We start from the raw sequence: 18,748 nt of genomic DNA, 5'->3' as shown, positions 1-18,748 counted from the left end.
AACTCTGCCCATGCCAATTGAAGTGGCTCATTAAGTCATAAAGTCTTCCCTAGAGTGTTCCACCAACGAAGGGCTCCACCTCGAAACTGACGCACTGCATAGATAGTCTGCAACTTGCCTCTGCAGCCACAAGTCATGAAGGCTAACTCCATTTCTGAGATCCAATCCATAACTCCAATCGGATCCTCCTTTCCATTGAAGGTCGATGGTTTGCAAGTTAGAAAGTCCTTGTACTTGCAGCCCATTCCATCATTCCTTCCATCATGGTTGTTTTGCCTAACTATCGGTGGGTTGGCTTGACCAACAGACCCACTGAAGTTTCCACCTTCCGAGTGCCCTTCATTTAATTCAGGCTCTTCCACACGAATTGACAGTTCTTCACGATTTTGTTGAAGCAACCGTCTAGTTTCATCCATCTGACGATCCAACATCGTCTGAATCATCATTTGCACACCAGCCATGGTTATTGGCTCAGGTGTTGCTGCTACGACAAGTACTTGTTCAATCACTGGTGGTTGATTCCTGTTTTCATCAGCATTCCCAACTCCACTTCTTGTTCTCACCATTTTGATCTACACACCGAATAAGGTGAAATTAGATCCTCAATCACGATAGATATTCAAATCATCCTTATCGCTCCGAAACGTTTACATGCTAGTTCTAATATCGTAGACGTACGCTTAGAATCCTACACACATAAGGTTTCTAGATCCGGTCGGCAACAAACCATAGATCCGAACAAATAATATCATATATGGCAACATATAACATTTAGCACATAAAGCATTTTAGGAAACTTTTCTAAAATAAACTAGTGCTCGTGTCTAAAATATCACAGACACACATCTCAAAATTTCCCTTAGCATTCTAAGTTTAAGTCTAGAAATCCTACAAATTCCTAGTTCGCTTAAACTAATGCTCTGATACCAACTGTGACATCCCCAAAAATCTCGGCCAGAAAAGACCGACACCTCCTCCCATACAACAGCTCAAAGGGTGGCATACCAATGCTCGAATGATGGTTGTTATTGTAGGAAAATATGACATCCCCAAAAATCTCGGCCAGAAAAGACCGATTTTCATTTATGCTTTTAAAATAATTTCAGAGTAAATCCTTTTGATTTGAAAGAGTTGCGGAATTTGTTCCCAAAAACAAAACATGATAAAACAATGTTTACCAAAGCATTTCATAAAAGAAATGTATTTTCATTATATAATCATAACTCGGGGTGTCATGTTCCGATACAGACCAATAAGCATAAACGATAACATTACAAGTCATTCGAAAAATATATACATATACAGACTTGTAAACAAAACAACTTGATGGTTCGTCCATCTTATGCCCTTGTGCCACTTCCTGTAATACAATTAAAACTGAGTGGGTCAGGCTTGGGAGCCTGGTGAGCATATAGGGTTTTCAACCCACAATAAATAATTATATTTAATTTCCACCAACCAACAATAACCCAATTACCCATTCCCGTTATTCTCACTTTATGTCCCTAAAACAACTAACATAAGGGACCTACTCTAAGAATATTTCATCGGGGCGACAACACATGCTTCGGGGGTTCCTCAGCAATATAAGTCAAATAAGGCAACCATGAGGGGGATGGAGTACAGCGAATGAACACCCAAGTTCATTAACACCTATAGGTGGCGGACCTGCTAATGTTTCCACAAGACTATCTAGAAAAGTTCGGGGTCGTCATCTAAACTCCGCTAGATGACTAAATCAAACAACAACGAGGCCTCTCATCTGTTTATTACACACCAACTATCTACCCATGTTCTACCCAACATATTAGTAGATAAAAATATACATTTTTATACATAGTTTAAAAACTTGTATAGCATGCTTTAATCAATACATATTTCACATAACAGATGAGGCACACACACACATAACACGTATTTCATAGAGAAATAATCAGATCTATAAGATAGAAGAAAGTGAATACACATTCACACATATAAACAACAATATACTTAATACACTCAAACCATACTTGTATTATTATCGTGTTTATGAAAGGTATGATACACTCACTTGATCAGAAGATGATCGGACAACACTACGACTTGCAGAAGTAGTAATCCTCAGCAGATCTGGAAGATCTTCACAAAAAATCGAACTTCTCGCGGGCAGAGCTTCGGCTCGGGAACCGCACTTCTCGGGATCATCGGGGTCTCGGGACTTGCCTCGGGGCTCGAGAATAATACCGGGGCTTCGGGGTATTTCTGGCACGCAAATCGATGCAAAACGGGAGAGAGAAGAGAGAAAATAGCAAAAGAACTCGGCTGCCCTCGCATCCTATTTATAGGAGGCTGGAGCCTCAGAGTACTCGGGGCGTACGCCTGTACGCGGGGCGTACAGGTCCGAAATCGTCACTGGTTACGTATCTGAAGTGCTCGAGTGCGAGTGTCGACATCCTCGGTGTACGCGGGGCGTACACGAGGATCAGATCAGATCGGTGACTCCTTCGGATAATCATCCGAATTAAAGATTAAATTTAAATACAAATTATTTAATAAACTTCGGAAATTCATATATTCTTCATACGAACTCCGTTTTCGACGTTTATATCCACGCGAAGGTGAGACTACGCTCTACAACTTTCGTTGAGACTCTGTCGGCTAATTTTAACTTTATTTTTATTATTTATTTTTAATTGGCCGGGATAGAAAAACTTCGTTATAAATTCATAACTTCTTCGTTTGACGTCCATTCTCGCCTAACTTTTTATCGCTTCGATACCAACAACGAGACCTTCGATCCTCGTTTAGATTGTTTCGGCTAAAAACCCCTCGATCTCAAATCGAGTAAAACAGGTTGCATACTGCTAAGCCGAAACTTCGATAAATCATAACTTCCTCATACGAAGTCAGATTTGGGCGTTCTATATATATTCGGAAACCTCGTTTCAACTACTACAACATTATCCAAAGATATCAAGTTTATTTTACACTTAAATTTTTGACGCTTATTTTTATTCTTAATTAATCAAACCACATAATTAAGCAATTAAGCACAAAACACAATAATACAATCTTATTATTTCAAAACGGGTTACAAAGGTTAACCTAGACTATTACATTGATAAAAATGGCAAGCCCGGAAACGCAGGCGTTACAGAAAACTCTGCCAAGGGCAAATACGTGTCCCAACTTCCCCCGAAATCCAACACACATGCCCGGAGCATGTCCTCGAGCATCTGAATCGTCCGCTCACTCTGTCCGTCAGTCTGGGGGTGATATGCGGTACTAAAATGCAGCCTAGTACCCAAATCCTCGTGAAACTTCTTCCAAAATCTGGAAGTGAAACGCACATCTCAGTCTGAGACAATCAAGATCGGCATTCCATGTCGTGATACCACTTCCCTCACGTACATCTCTGCTAACTTCTATGCGGAAGAGCTCTCACTGATAGCAAGGAAGTGGGAGCTCTTTGTCAACCGGTCCACAATCACCTAAATTGCATCGACTCCCCTAGCAGTTCTCGGCAATTTGGTGATAAAATCCATGGTAATCTGCTCCCACTTCCATTCGGGAACCTCCAACGGCTGCAACTTACCATGCGATCTCTGGTGCTCGGCCTTAACCCTACGGCAGGTTAAGCACCTCTCAACAAACCACGCGACATCCCTCTTCATACAGGACCACCAATACTCTCCTCTCAGGTCTAAATACATCTTAGTGGCCCAAGGATGGATCGAGAATTTCGACCGATGAGCCTCTTCCATCAAAATGGTACGCGTCCCTCCCACAAACGGTACCCAGATACACCCCTGGAATGTCATAAGGCCCCCACCATGTGTCACACCCCAAAACCAAGAACGGCGGAAACGTTCTGGGGCGGAGGACGTCATGTACAGTATCACAACACAGTAAATGTAAATAAGCAAACAACATCATCCATTGCATTAAATATATAATTTTAATACAAGTGTGTTCTGTATAGTTATAGACACCAAAATAATGTAAAACAAAATAATATGAGATGAGTCTTGAATGCACTCCATCTTCTCAAAAGCTGGCCTCGGTACCTGTCTACTGATGACCTGAGAATACAAGTTATTTTGAAAGAGTTTATCAGCATTAAGCTGGTGAGTTCATAAGTATTTTAGTGTCAATGTTTGTTGTCAAAACGTTTGAACCTGTCGCAAGTATAAGTTGAAAAATGTATGTAAGTGTTTGAAAGTGTTTGTAAAAGTTTGAATCTCTCAGAAAAACCTATATTTTCTATTAAAGTAACCTTCTACCAAGGCTTAGATGTTTTGTATACTCGTTCGTTGTAAAATTATGTGATTTCCCAAGTGTAACTATCATTTAATAAAATATAGTATGTACATTAATGCTTAAGTGAGGTTATCACTAAAATATGTAATGGGTAAATCATTGTAGTACTGTAGTTTTGTATAATAAGAACTACTGGTGTACTAATTATTACCTTAAACCGGATTTATATTAAGGTATAATGTGATAAATTGCACCATGCTATCAACTGGTAACAACGACATAATGAATGGTCGTAATAAAGAAATGACGTTTGGCACCCGCAGACCTGCAGGTCCGGCTGTAGCTAGCAGCAAGGTGTAGGATAGTCAATCCAGTATAGATCTATACGCAAACTCACGCTCTCCCTCCAAGAGAATTCTGGCTACAACTCGGGCCATGACATTTAAGGCATGCTCCGACACAGTGGATCACAATTGTTAACGTATTCATGTATATGTAATGTTTCTCGTTCTAGTATAGTTGTATATGTTCATGTTTCTAGTATAACTGTATATGTACATGTTTCTAGTATAGCTGTATATGTACTTGTTTCTAGTATAGCTGTATATGTACTTGTTTCTAGTATAGCTGTATATGTACTTGTTTCTAGTATAGTTGTATATGTACTTGTTTCTAGTATAGCTGTATATGTATGATCATGTGTTACCCCGATGGTAACTAACTAATGATGTACTGATAAGTATGAACATGGAAGTACTTTTATGTCTATACATGTATATATGATATATAAGTAATACGGAAACGACCTTCGGATGGTCACCCGAAATCCCACCAGACCACATCCAAATCGAGAAAAAGGAAATAGGGCGGATGACCTTCCTAAGCCCTTTAAACATTATTTATATATCTATACATATATGGTCATGCAATTGATAATATAAGGGCATAAATGACTTTTGAAAATACATTTGAAAGATAAATATAATTTCAAGAGAAGATCGGCTTGATGTCAATCTATAATACAATTTGAAGGCATAAGTTGATAAAACGATTTAAGTATAAGAAGCATTTGTTTGAATCACAGTCTGAAAATAAGTTTGGATAGTAAAAGAGTTTGTAAAACATTTCAAAGTAAAGCAGTTTAATAAACAGTTTGAACAGTGGTAAAAATCGTTGTTTTCCTAGTTATTAATCACATGTGATTTAATGCAATCACATGCGATTTGAAGCAATAACTATAAGTATTTGACTTGTATTCCCCCCCCCCCATAAAGTATTTAAAACATATAAAATCATTTCAAAGGTTGATTCAAGGGGTATGAACTCACTTGTGGTGAGCTGTACGAGTCGCAGTGTCGGATACCGTGCTAGATGGCAAACGGAGACTTGTTTACACGCACGGGCCTAGTTATCATATAATAAGCATATATATAACTAATTAGCCAAATAATAACTTAATAAATAAGTTAATACACTTAGGAATATGTAAACACTTTTCTTAAGTGTTAAAGGTCCTAATGGTTGCATCTAAGTTGCTACGGGACAAGGCAAAAGGGTTTGAAACATCAAATGGCCTTGCATAAGAGTTCACCACCCAACAAACCCCACCCATTGGAGTTTACGGCCGTAAACTCATGGGTTTATGGCCGTGAACTCCTCACATGGTGGTTTTGGGTGTTTTAAAGTGTTATCTTGATCCTAGAACACTCCTAGCTTTGTTGGAATAACACATGAAGTAGTTTAAGGCCCTAGAATGCTCCATAGGGGAGTTTACGGCCTAAAGTCCATTTATCCTAGAGTTTATGGCCGTAAACTCCTATGGGGTGATGGCTTTTAATTGTTTTGAGGCACTTGCACATCAAGGATGGCTTCCATGATTTTATCTAAGGCTAATGGGGACAAGAGGCACACTTTTGTGCCTTCACTTGGAGTTTACGGCCCAAGAGGTGTTCCTTGGCCGTAAACTCCCTTTAAGGGATGTTCTTGATGTCTTTTCCTCCCCATTCAAGTCCTAGGTGTTCAATGGTAATTGTCTTAAAGCCTTAGGGGTGTTTGGAATGCTTTTTACCCTAAAAAAAGGGGTTTACGGCCCAAGAGAGGTTCTTGGCCGTAAACTCCTATAAACTTATGATTTTGAAGGGTTTTGATGTCTAAATTAGGCACAAGCATTTGAGGGTTAAATTCCTTAAGCATTAGGGGTGGTTTAGGGCACTAAATGCCCTTGAAAAGGGGTTTACGGCCCAAGAGAAGTTCTTGGCCATAAACTCCTATTACTTGATGATTTTGGATGCTTTCTAGTCTATAAATATCATACACAAGGTCCTTAATAAGTTGCCTAACATGGGGATGGGTCTAGGAAGCCTTAAAGTTCCATTTTGGAGTTTACTCCCCCAAGAACGTTCTTGGGCGGTAAACTCCCGGATCTTGCAATCTAAACATGTAATTGATGTTATAAAGCATCTAATAAGTATTGAAACACATTTAGTAAAGTAGACTCACAATCTGGGATGAAAACCCGAAGATCCGTCAGAGAGAATATGGCTTTTCTCTATTTGGAATTGTGAATAATGAATTAATTTAATTCAGAAAACTATTTATAGTCCTGGAATATTTTGGCAGAAAATATTTTTATTCCCGATATAGGACTGTAATATTATGAAACTTGGAATGCTCAAATTTCACAAAACCAGGAGCATCCACTCTCCTGATATCTCCTTAAACATAAACCCTAATGTACACAAACTGTTTCGGAAAAGTGTGAAAATCACAGAAACTGGACTAGCCTCTATTGGATAGATAATGTTCGTACAAATGGAAATTTCAGGTTGTCACACAATCGGTAACGAACTCCGAAACCAACCCAACAACTCGCTCTTTCTTCTGCATCTCAGACTGCACAGCCTCAGCCTGTGCCCCACGAATGGCGTCCAATGCTGGAGCTATCACAGTCAATCTCAGACATACATCTCGCTATGGGGTGCTCTCCGCCCTGCGGCTCAGTGCATCGGCTACAACATTAGCCTTGCCCGGGTGGTACAGGATCTCACAATCATAATCCTTGACCACATCCAACCACCTCCTCTGTCGCATGTTTAGGTTGGGCTAATCCATCAAATACTTCAGGCTCTTGTGGTCTGTATATATCGTACACCGAACCCCGTACAGATAGTGACGCCAAATCTTGAGGGCGAACACCACTGCCCCCAACTCTAGATTGTGGGTGGGATACCTCGTCTCATGAGACTTCAGCTGCCTCGATGCGTATGCTATCACATGCCCTCCCTGCATCAGCACCGCTCCCAATTCCAAGATCGACGCATCACAATACACCACAAAGTCCTCCATCCCCTCTGGGAGGGCTAACATTGGGGCTTCACATAGCCTCTGGCGAAGCGTCTCAAAAGAGGTCTGTTGCTCTGGTCCCCATGAAAAAGCGACACCCTTCCGGGTTAATCTGGTGAGTGGCACAGCGATCTTGGAAAAATCCCTGATAAATCTCCGATAATAGCCTGCCAACCCCAAGAAACTCTTGATCTCGGACGGTGACCTCGGCACCTCCCAACTCATCACTGCCTCCACTTTGAGCGGGTCGACCAAAATCCCCTTCTGGTTAACGAGGTGCCCTAGGAACTGGACCTCTCGCAACCAGAAATCACACTTGGAGAATTTGGCGTAAAACCTCTCCGATCTCAGAACTTCGAGGATCTCCCTCAAATGCTCCTCATGCTGCTCTCTGGATCTCGAATACACCAAAATATCGTCGATGAACACGATCACCGACTGATCCAACATTGTCCTGCATACTCTGTTCATGAGATCCATGAACACTGCCGGGGCATTGGTGAGTCCGAAAGGCATCACCACAAACTCATAATGCCCATAACGAATCCTGAACGCTGTCTTCTGGATATCCTCATCTCGCACCCTTACCTGATGATACCCCGACCTCAAATCGATCTTGGAGAACCAAGATGCTCCCTGCAACTGATCGAACAAATCATTGATCCTCGGCAACGGGTAACTGTTCATGACCGTCAGCTTGTTCAACTCCCGGTAATCAATGCACATCCGGTGTGAACCATCCTTCTTCTTGACAAAAAGGATAGGCGCTCCCCACGGCGAGCTGCTCGGCCGAATAAACCCCTTCCCCAACAGCTCCTGAAGCTGCGAGGATAACTCTTGCATCTCTGGAGGTGCAAGGCGATAGGGCACCTTGGCAATACGCGCAGCCCCCGGAACCAAATTGATACTGAACTCCACTTGCCTCACGGGAGGCACACCCGGCAACTCCTCTGGAAATACATCCGGGAACTCATGCACTATCGGAACCTCCTCAACTGACCTCGGTCTCTCTGAATCAACCCGCGTATCCATCACATACGCCACAAAGCCCTTATAGCCCTGCTGTAGACACTGCCTCACCCTAGCGGCCGAACAAAACGCTGACCCAGAACGTGTACCCTCGTCGTACACCATAAGAACTCCCCCACTAGGGTCTCGTATGGTCACCAGCTATCGCTCGCAGTCGATAACCGCACCGAACCTGCTCAACCAGTCCATGCCCACAATGACACAGACATCACCCATTGCAATATGAACCAAATCAATCGGGAACTCAACACTGAAAATCTCAAATACGCACCCACGGATCACCTCTGTGGCATATATCACTCTCTCGTCAGCTATGCAAACTCTTAGAGGCCGACTCAAAGCCTCACGACTAACACTTATATGCTGACTAAAATCCAAAGATACAAAAGACCGACTCGCACTCGAGTCAAATAACACCAAGGCAGGTACAAAATTCACAAGAAAAGTACCTACGTATAACATAATATAAGCATAATATCTCAACATCAACATAAATACACGAAAGAATACATACCAGCCACGACATCGGGCGCTGCGCGGACCTCCTCCGCGGTCAACTAAAAGGCTCTCCCTCATGCCCTCGGCGCCTCGGCCTTCACTGGCCGACTCTCGGTAGCTTTGATGGCGGCAAGGGCAGATCCCTGAGCTGATCCCCGCAACTGCGGACACTCTGCCTTCCGGTGTCCGGTCTGGTTGCAGTGAAAACATACTGCAAACCCCTTGGGGCAGTCCTTGGCCATATGCCCCTCCTTGCCACATTTGTAGTAAGACCCTGCTCTGCACACACCGTCGTGGCTCTTGCCACACTTGCCACAAGTGCGGCCCCTCTGGCTCCCAGATCTCGAATCGGCGGGCTTGGCCCACTTGGCTACCGACTGAGACTGCACTGGTCGCGGATCCCTCCCCTGAGACTCAGCCTCCTCCTTATCCTGAGTCTCCAGCTCTATCTCCCTCTTCCGGGCATTTGCCTGAAGCTCGGCAAACGTCCGGTACATCGAGTTTGCCACGAACTCACGTATATCCCTCCTCAGAATGCTCAAATATCGACTCATACGTGCCTGCTCGGAGGACACGTGCTTTGGGCAGAACATCGCCCGCTCATGAAACATCCTCGTAATCATCGTAACTCAGTACCCTGCTTGAGGGTCAGAAACTCCTAGGCCAAACGCTCCCTCTCCACCTGGGGAACGTACTCATCTCGAAACATAGCAGTGAACCTCTCCCAGGTCACTACTGCAAGCTCAGCAGGCGTATAGTACGCCGTCACAAATTTCCACCAGTCCTTCACTCCCAAGCGAAGCTGGTTCAGCACGAACCTGACTCTCAAATGCTCAGGAGATGAGCAAGTAAAGAAACACCCCTCTATGTCTGAAATCCATCTCATCACCGCAATCGGGTCCTGGGTCCCGTCAAACTCCCGTGGTTTTGTGTTGCTGAACTCTCGGAACAGCAACGCATCACCACCCTACGGCCTCGTCGCAGCTCTAGCTGCAATGGTTGCAGCAACAACAGCCTCACAAAGAGCAGCGTAATTCTCATCAAATGTCTCTATCAACATGGTCTTGATAGACCCGAACATCTCTGGTATCTCTGCCCTGATGGCCGCAGCCACCTCCTCCTTCATGATCCTACGGATCTCCTCATCCCTCGCATCACTGGTCCCTGGCGTGTGGCGAGTCCCAACCATGATCTCTCTCTCTGAAATACAATGCAAGAATAATATCAGGAACTCACTCGAGTATACTCACACTCGAGTACTCCATCCTACTTGTTCCTTGGTACCCCAAGGATTCTTACTTGGACTGTGCACTGACCCGGTGTCTTCAGTAGTACGGGCCCAATACTACCGTCCACACCGCATCAGCATCCACCCTAAGTCCTCCTCCCAGAGTCCTAAGTCCCAAGCACTCTACTCTCTCTAATCATATGATACTCACAAACAGATCTCTCACAATCTCCTCGCTGCTACCTAACCACTCTGAAATATTCATAGGAGCAAGACTCCTAGACTCAAGCATCACATATCAGGCCACTCTAGTCCTAATAAGAATACCTAGTCTCCTCTAGCATGCATATCATAGCTCATCAAATAACATATCACATCATATATTATAACACTTATAATAATGGTATTTTGGGAAATCACCGTTCGGGCGCTGGCAGTTCGTACACACGACTCTGCTCTGTTTATCTCGTAAGTTCTTCTTTTGAAAACTTGTTTTATTATCAAAAAATTTCTCAAATCCTCGGTTTGAGTTCAGATACGCCCGAAGGTGCACCTGAATCCCTCAAACCTAGGCTTTGATACCAACTTGTAACACCGTAAAAATTAAACAATTTTTCGCATTTGAAAACACATTTTAATTAAAACCATTCATTCATAAATTGTCATAACATCATGTTTTTAAATCACAAATGTTTCCCAAGATCAAATACATCCAATCCCATAGGTGTGTACGAATCAAGCCGGCGCCTTCCCGCGGTCATCACTGGTACCTGAAACACATAACACTGAACACTGTAAGCATAAGCTTAGTGAGTTCCCCAAAATACCACACTAATCACATAATAGCCACTCGAGGCTGTAACTCTGTTGACCCTCTGGTCAATGTGTCTCAGTGGGGCCCTCCAGCCCCAACTCTCTATGGGCCCTCTGGCCCTAACTTTAGGGACCCGAAAGTCCCGACTCTGTAACTCTGAATCATGCATATCACATATCACAACAAATCACAACACATAATAACATGCAATCACACTGGCATATAACTCTATAATACTCTATCTCTGAACTTTATTACCACACTAGGTAAAGTATAGTGAGAAGACTCACCTCGGGTATCTCGGTAAATATCTGTCTCGGAATGAATGTGCTCTAGCCTCCGCCTAATCACACAAAGTAATACACCCATAAATACAACTGAACTCAACCCTAAAGGTCAACAAGGTCAACGGTCAACTTTGACCGGACTCGGCGAGTGCACTAGGGCGACTCGGCGAGTCTATACGTGTCCACTGACTCCCTTGGATCCTCTCTTGACACATCGAGTATTTCCCTAACTCGACGAGTTCCACCTGGCATGAATCGCGGGGCCACCACGACTCAACTCGCCGAGTCTCAAGAAAAACTCGGCGAGTTCCAGCTTGACTCAGCCTCCCCTTAACTCTCCCTGACTCACTGAGTCGACCCCTCAACTCGGCAAGACCACTCGCTGAGTGGTTACGGGCAAACTTCATGCTACTCGCCGAGTCTGTTCTTCAGACTCGGCGAGTCCATGCCATGCATAAACTCAAACTCACTTCTGAGGTCAGATCTGTTCCATACAATCATAGATCTGGCCTCCCTAGGCATGATAATCATGTAAAGTCCAAATCTTGGTGCTCAAACAACAACTATTTGCTCATAAATGATGTTTTAGCCCCATATCTCATAACTCTAGGCCAATACTCTCATGAATCCTCATAAAGATTAAGGAATAAAGCTTCTCTGGACCTCTATGGATCTCATCTCAAGCCTCATCACAAATAGGGACGAAATGGACATCAAATCTAACCAACAAAGGGGTCAAGAAACCCTAAACCCCCATGTTCATCATAACAACAAAAAAAGGAGCCAAAATATACCTCCAAGATGATGCTTTGAGCTCCAAAATCGAAGGATGTCCACCTCCCTTGCCTTCTCTTAGCTAGAATCTCCTTTACCTTGCCAAACAAAGCTTCAAATGTCAATAATGGCCTCTTCTCTCTCCCAAAACGCTCAAATCTCTTTAGGGTTTCTCTCTGGGGGTTGGTGGCCGTAAATGTCGGCCATAATCCCATTTAAATAGGCCTCAAACCCTGGAAATTAGGGTTTCATTAAACAGCGTGGACTCGCCGAGTCCACTTTTGGACTCGCCGAGTCCAGACGCGAACCCGTGCCCAAAACCGCGATCCTACTCGGCGAGTTTGGACTCCAACTCGCCGAGTCTCCTCACAAATCACCCAAAAATAAAAGGATAAAAATAATACCTGGGAATCCGGGGTGTTACTGGACTGGAGGGTCCAAACCGAGTTGTGAGACCGGAGGGTCTTGACTGAGATACAGGACTGGAGGGTCCAACCCAATCTGTGAAACCGAAGGGTCTTCAATGAGACACATGACCGGAGGGTCCACACCGAGCCGTCAGACCAGAGGGTCTTCACCGAGACGCATGACCAGAGGGTCCATGTTGAGTTATATCCATGAAAGGCTTATTATTTGTGTATGTGGTATTTTGGGGAACTCACTAAGCTTCGTGCTTACCGTGTTGTGTGAAATTATCAAAACATTTGTTGTCTTGTGTTTTGAACAACTTATACATTTTGTGTTTTGAGAAATATGAGATTGCGTTTAACGTGGTTTTAAAAATGAAAAAAAAAATATTTGAAAATTTAGAGTGTTACAATGATTGTAGGTTGAAAGTGATAGATCCACATGGATGGGAACATGAACACCATAAAATCTAAGTAGCAAAAGGTTTTGCTCTAATTTATGAAAATGAATATAAGGAAATTCTTTTGCTGGTAGATTTTAAAGATTTGATAAATATCATTTTCGTTAGTGGCTATGTTAATTGCCTTCTCAAATTCGTAATATGATTACGACATCCCTTTTCATAGTTCGAATTGTGAGAAATGGAAAGAAATAGTTTGACCGTTCAAGACTTATAACTATAAGTTATGAAAGGGTTTAAACACACACATATATGTTATCCAATGAAAGGTGTATAAGCTTGAGAAGTCTAGATGGAGACTTAACGAAGCATCAAAAATTTGTACTTCAGTTAGAAAGTCAAGAGTAATGATTTTTAGAAGTACAGTTTATTTTTGGGTACATGTCGAAGTTATTGGGAGCATAATTGTTATGCTGACTGTAACAACCAATTTTTTGCATTCAAAAATTTCATTTCTATAAATTACTTTAATTAAAACGTTCGTAGGAAAACATTGTCAAATCATAACATTTCATAAAACTATGCATAATGTCTGAAAATCCAAATCATAAAATAGTGATAATATCAGGGTACAATCCCAAGGAAAACTCATAAAGCAGAATCTGAGGTGTGTGTATGATGTGCAGCTACCGCGCCGGCTCCTTCCCCTTCGTTGAAGAGGTACCTGAAACAAAACTGAAAATTGTAAGCACGAAGCTTAGTGAGTTCCCCCACAGTACCACATACCATACAATATATTGTCAGGCAATTCTGGGGCGCCCGACTTACCCAGGTCAAACCATTCTGGAGTGTTTGACGTACCCAGGTCAAGCCATTCTGGGGTGCTTGACGTACCTGTCGGTCAATTTCACCCGATCACCAGGGATTATTTCACCACCTACTACTACCACATAAACACATAGCATAACATAATGTATTGTCATACAATTCTAGGGTGTCTGACTTACCCAGGTCAAACCATTCTGGGGTGTTTGACGTACCCGTCGGTCTATTTCATCCGACAACCAGGGACTATTTCACCCCCTACTGCTACTACCACATAAACACATGTCATGATAGCACATAAACATAACAGGTAGCAGCAAACCGAGATTAATATCACAAAGACAATCATCTAACATACAATTCCTACTAGTGGGCCGGCATTGTGGCCGTAGACCCACCGCTACTGGAAGGTAACTCACCTCGTAAGGCTGACTGTTGAAAAACTGCTCGGCAACTGAGTGAGTGCTGCTCCGGTAACCCTCCGGCTATAATCTCACAAAACACCCAGTTAGAATCTGGTATCTACTCTTAGGATAAAATGACTATTTTACCCCTAACCAAGTCCAAGTCAAAGTCAACTTCTAGTTGACCCGACTCGTCGAGTTGAGCCGCCAACTCGTCGAGTCCCTAACTCTCTACCTGTCCTTATCCACGACTCTACTCGTCGAGTTCAGTAACGACTCGACGAGTCCTCCCTTCTATGAACGTCGAATGAATCTTCATCCGACTCGCCGAGACGTATGAACAACTCGTCGAGTTCACCTTCATCTGATAAACAAGTCCTCTCCTCGACTCGCCGAGTTGTATGAACAACTCGTCGAGTTCATCTTGAACTATAAGGAGATTGCCTTGGGCTCGTCGAGTCCGTTCTTGCACTCGTCGAGTCGGGCATGTCCAAGTCTCATTTCTCGATTTCCAGCGTACAACTCTTGACCAAAAGGTATATCTAAGCTCCTTCAATCGCTCTAGCACGTAAAGTTACAAACTTTACGTGCATGCATGGGACTTTGAGCTCAAAAGGTCATAAAATAAGCTCTTATGATGCATGGGGCCTTAGATGGATGCAAAAGCAACCCCTAACTTCCTTGTGACTCCCTTAATGGCTTGATTTTGAAGTCTCCACCTCCAACCATGCTTGAAATCATGGTTGGTCACCAAAAATGGCTTATAAAAGCCCTAAATCTCCCAAAAAGGGGTCTAACAAAAGAAATGTCACACCCCCAAACCGGAACGGCGGAAACGTTCGGGGGCGGATGACTTCATGTGGTAACGTAACAAATGAATACATAGTAAAGAAAGCAATACAACCATCATATATATAACTGAAAGTTTACATTGTTAAAAGGTACATGTTCAAAAACCAATTACAATATGATGCCAAAATATGAATTTAAACTGGCGCCGCGGCGTTCCTTCTTCAAAAGCTGTTTGTTACCTGTAATTACTGAATCTGTGGGACATACAAGTAGTTTTGAAAGAGTAGATCAATATTTAAGCTGGTGAGTTTCATAAGTATTAAATGACAATGTTTGTATAAAATGAAATGTTTTGTTTGTTTTGTTTGTTTGTTCCTAGAAAATCCCATATTTTCTACCAGCATAAATGTAGCCTTCTATTAAAACCAATGTTTGTTTCTAGAAAATGTATGTACGTATAAAATTTCCAATACGTCTGAAAAACCCCGTAAATCAATGTGTTTTTAATACTCCATGTGAGTTTTATAACCATGCTATTGAGTAGAAATGCCTATACACAACGTTCTTCAGGCGTTGGAATGTTCTGACGTTTGTCACCCCAAATGGTGGACTGTAGCTAAAAGTCAGGGCGCAGGTTGTCAAGCCCGTATAGATCTATACACAAACACCATGCTCCCCCTCCAAGGGATTCTGGTATATAATACAAGACTTGAAATGTGTACTCGAACGTACGTGAAGTTGATGTCTCACAAAACTTAGTATAAAACAGATTTACGTGTGAAAATGTTCGTTTGTTCTTGTATATGAAAGTAAACTTCTTGAAATAGTGTTTCTAGTATGTAAAAGTTCGTAATGTTCTCGTAAAACTATACCTATTATAGTTTTCCAAAAATGTGTCTCGTTCGCATAGTAATCCCTAGTAAAATGCTCACTTGTTATGAAAAGTGTAATTTTTATAGTGTCTAAGATGGACACATATACATACAGTATAAGCAGAGTGTTTGATTTATACATATATATATCAACATTTTTCATTACAAAATATATGACGTTATCATGATATATTTTGCATGCGAATGTTTCCCTATAATAGTTATAAATCACATATGATTACGTTGATAAAAAGTGTATAATGAAACTTTATATAACACACGATAATAATCGTGTGTTTTACTTGTATTTCCCCCCTTAAAAGAATATAAAAGTATTTATAAAACATTAAAAAAGTATGGATTATAAGGGTATGAACTCACTTGAAAGATCGGAAAAGGCGAGATGAAAACCGAGCAGAATTTCGACTCGAGAAAGCGGATTTTCTCGGGATTCTCGGGAATCTCGGGAGCACAAACGACCTTCGGGACTTGAGCAAGATAATCGGGACTTCTGGGATATCACTTGCACGGAAAACGAGGCAAAACGCAAGAAAGTTGAAAGAGAACTGAGCCCTTTCTTCGGAACCCTCGCATCCCTTTTATAGGGGCTGGGAACCGCCTCCGTACGCGGGGTGTACTTGAGTACGCTGGGCGTACTCGTGCGTCACACATGAGCGCATCCTCAACTGCTTCGGACTCCGGATGGGACTAGACATAGGCTCGCATAGGGTGCGACGTGGACGATCCGAGGCCTAGGCCTTGTGTACACTGGGCATACTCGTGTGCGACTCAGCCTTCGGATAATACCGAAATTTCTATTAAAATTTATATTTTTAATATTTAATAAACTTCAAAAATTCATATCTTCTTCGTACGAACTCCGTTTTCGACGTTCTTTATATCCACGCGTAGGCGAGACTACGCTCTACAACTTTCGTTTAGATTCCATCGGTAATTTTTTAAATTACTTTTATTATTTATTTTTAAAAGGTCGCGGTAAGAAAATTTCGTTAGAAATTCATAACTTCTTTATCTGTCGTCTGTTTTTGCCAGACTTTTTACCGTTGAAATACCATTGTCGAGACCTTCGATTCTCGTTTAGGTCATTCCGGCCAAAAGTCGTTCGATTTCTGTTTCGAGTTTTTAGTTGTCTGTCTCTAAGCCGAACTTGGAAAAATCATAACTTCAATATACGAAGTCGGATTTGGGCGTTCTTTTTACGTACGATCACGGTTTAATGACATCAAACATAGTAGGTAATTATTTAGAGACTTTTTGGACATTTTATTTTCGAAGTTAATTTCATTATATCAAAAGTGGTTACAATACTTGACTTTTTAGCATTACATAGAGTTGAAATATCGGGTTGTCACGTCATCCTCCCGTTAGAGGGAATTTCGTCCCGAAATTTAAAGTAAGAAAGATACTTGTGAATCAGAGAAAAAGATGAGGGTACTTTTGTTTCATCTGATCTTCGCGTTCCCATGTGAATTTAGGTCCTCGCTTGGCGTTCCAGCAAACCTTGACGATGGGTATGCGACTTTGTTTCGTTTGTTTGACCTCTCGGTCCATGATTTCTACCGGTTCTTCCACAAAGTTGAGGCTCTCGTTGATCTCGATCTCGTAGAGTGGAATAACAAGAGTCTCATCGGACAGACACTTTTTCAAGTTCGAGACATGGAAGGTTGGATGTATGTTACTAAGTTCACTTGGTATATTAAGCTTGTAAGCTACAGGGCCGATTCTGGCGAGAATCTCGAAAGGCCCTACGTATCTTGGATTTAGCTTTCCACGCTTTCCAAAGCGTATTAAGCCCTTCCATGGTGAGACCTTCAATAGAACGCGGTCTCCTACCTGGAATTCCAAAGGTTTCCTCCTTTGGTCAGCGTAGCTTTTCTGTCGGTCTCTAGAGGCTTTCAACCGTTCACGAATCTGAACGATCTTCTCTGTCGTTTCCCGTATGATTTCCGGACCGGTGAGAGTGCTTTTAGGAACTCGTCCTTTAGCTAACTGGGTGTCGCCAATTTCAGCCCAGCACAGAGGGGACCTGCACTTACGGCCATAAAGGGCTTCAAATGGAGCAGCCTTTATGCTCGTATGATAACTATTGTTGTATGAAAATTCGACAAGGCGTAAATGCATATCCCATGCCTTTCCAAAGTCAATCACACAGGCTCTCAGCGTATCTTCCAAAGTTTGTATCGTTCTCTCGCTTTGTCCGTCTGTTTGTGGATGGTAGGCTGTACTCATGTCTAGCCTAGTCCCCAGGGAACTTTGTAGTGACTGCCAGAACCTTGAAGTGAATCTACTATCTCTATCGGAGATAATGGATATCGGAACACCATGCAGTCGCACTATTTCCCTTATGTAAGTTCTTGTAAGCCTTTCCATCTTGTCAGTCCCCTTGATTGGTAGGAAATGCGCGGATTTGGTCAATCTGTCGACGATGACCCATATGGTATCGAGTCCACCCGTCGTCTTGGGCAACTTGGTTAGGAAGTCCATAGTAATTTGTTCCCATTTCCATTCTGGTATCTCCGGCTGTTGTAGTAATCCTGACGGTTTCTAATACTCGACCTTAACCTTAGTGCAAGTAAGACATTTACTTACGAAGGTAGCAATTTCTGCTTTCATGTTAGGCCACCAGTACAGTTTCTTAAGATCCAGATACATTTTATCTGAACCTGGGTGAACGGAATATCTCGTGTTGTGTGCTTTGGCCATGACTACGTCTCTAAAACCACCATGTTTTAGTGTCCAGATACGGTCCATGAGGTAATATGCTCCACCACCCTTGATTTCTAGATTCTTTTCCATTCCTCTTAGGGATTCA

Source organism: Lactuca sativa, chromosome 9 (genome assembly GCF_002870075.4).
Source record: "Lactuca sativa cultivar Salinas chromosome 9, Lsat_Salinas_v11, whole genome shotgun sequence".
NCBI classification, from domain to species: Eukaryota; Viridiplantae; Streptophyta; class Magnoliopsida; order Asterales; family Asteraceae; genus Lactuca; species Lactuca sativa.
The sequence above is the reverse complement of the archived record's forward strand: the minus strand, read 5'-3'. Positions refer to the sequence as shown.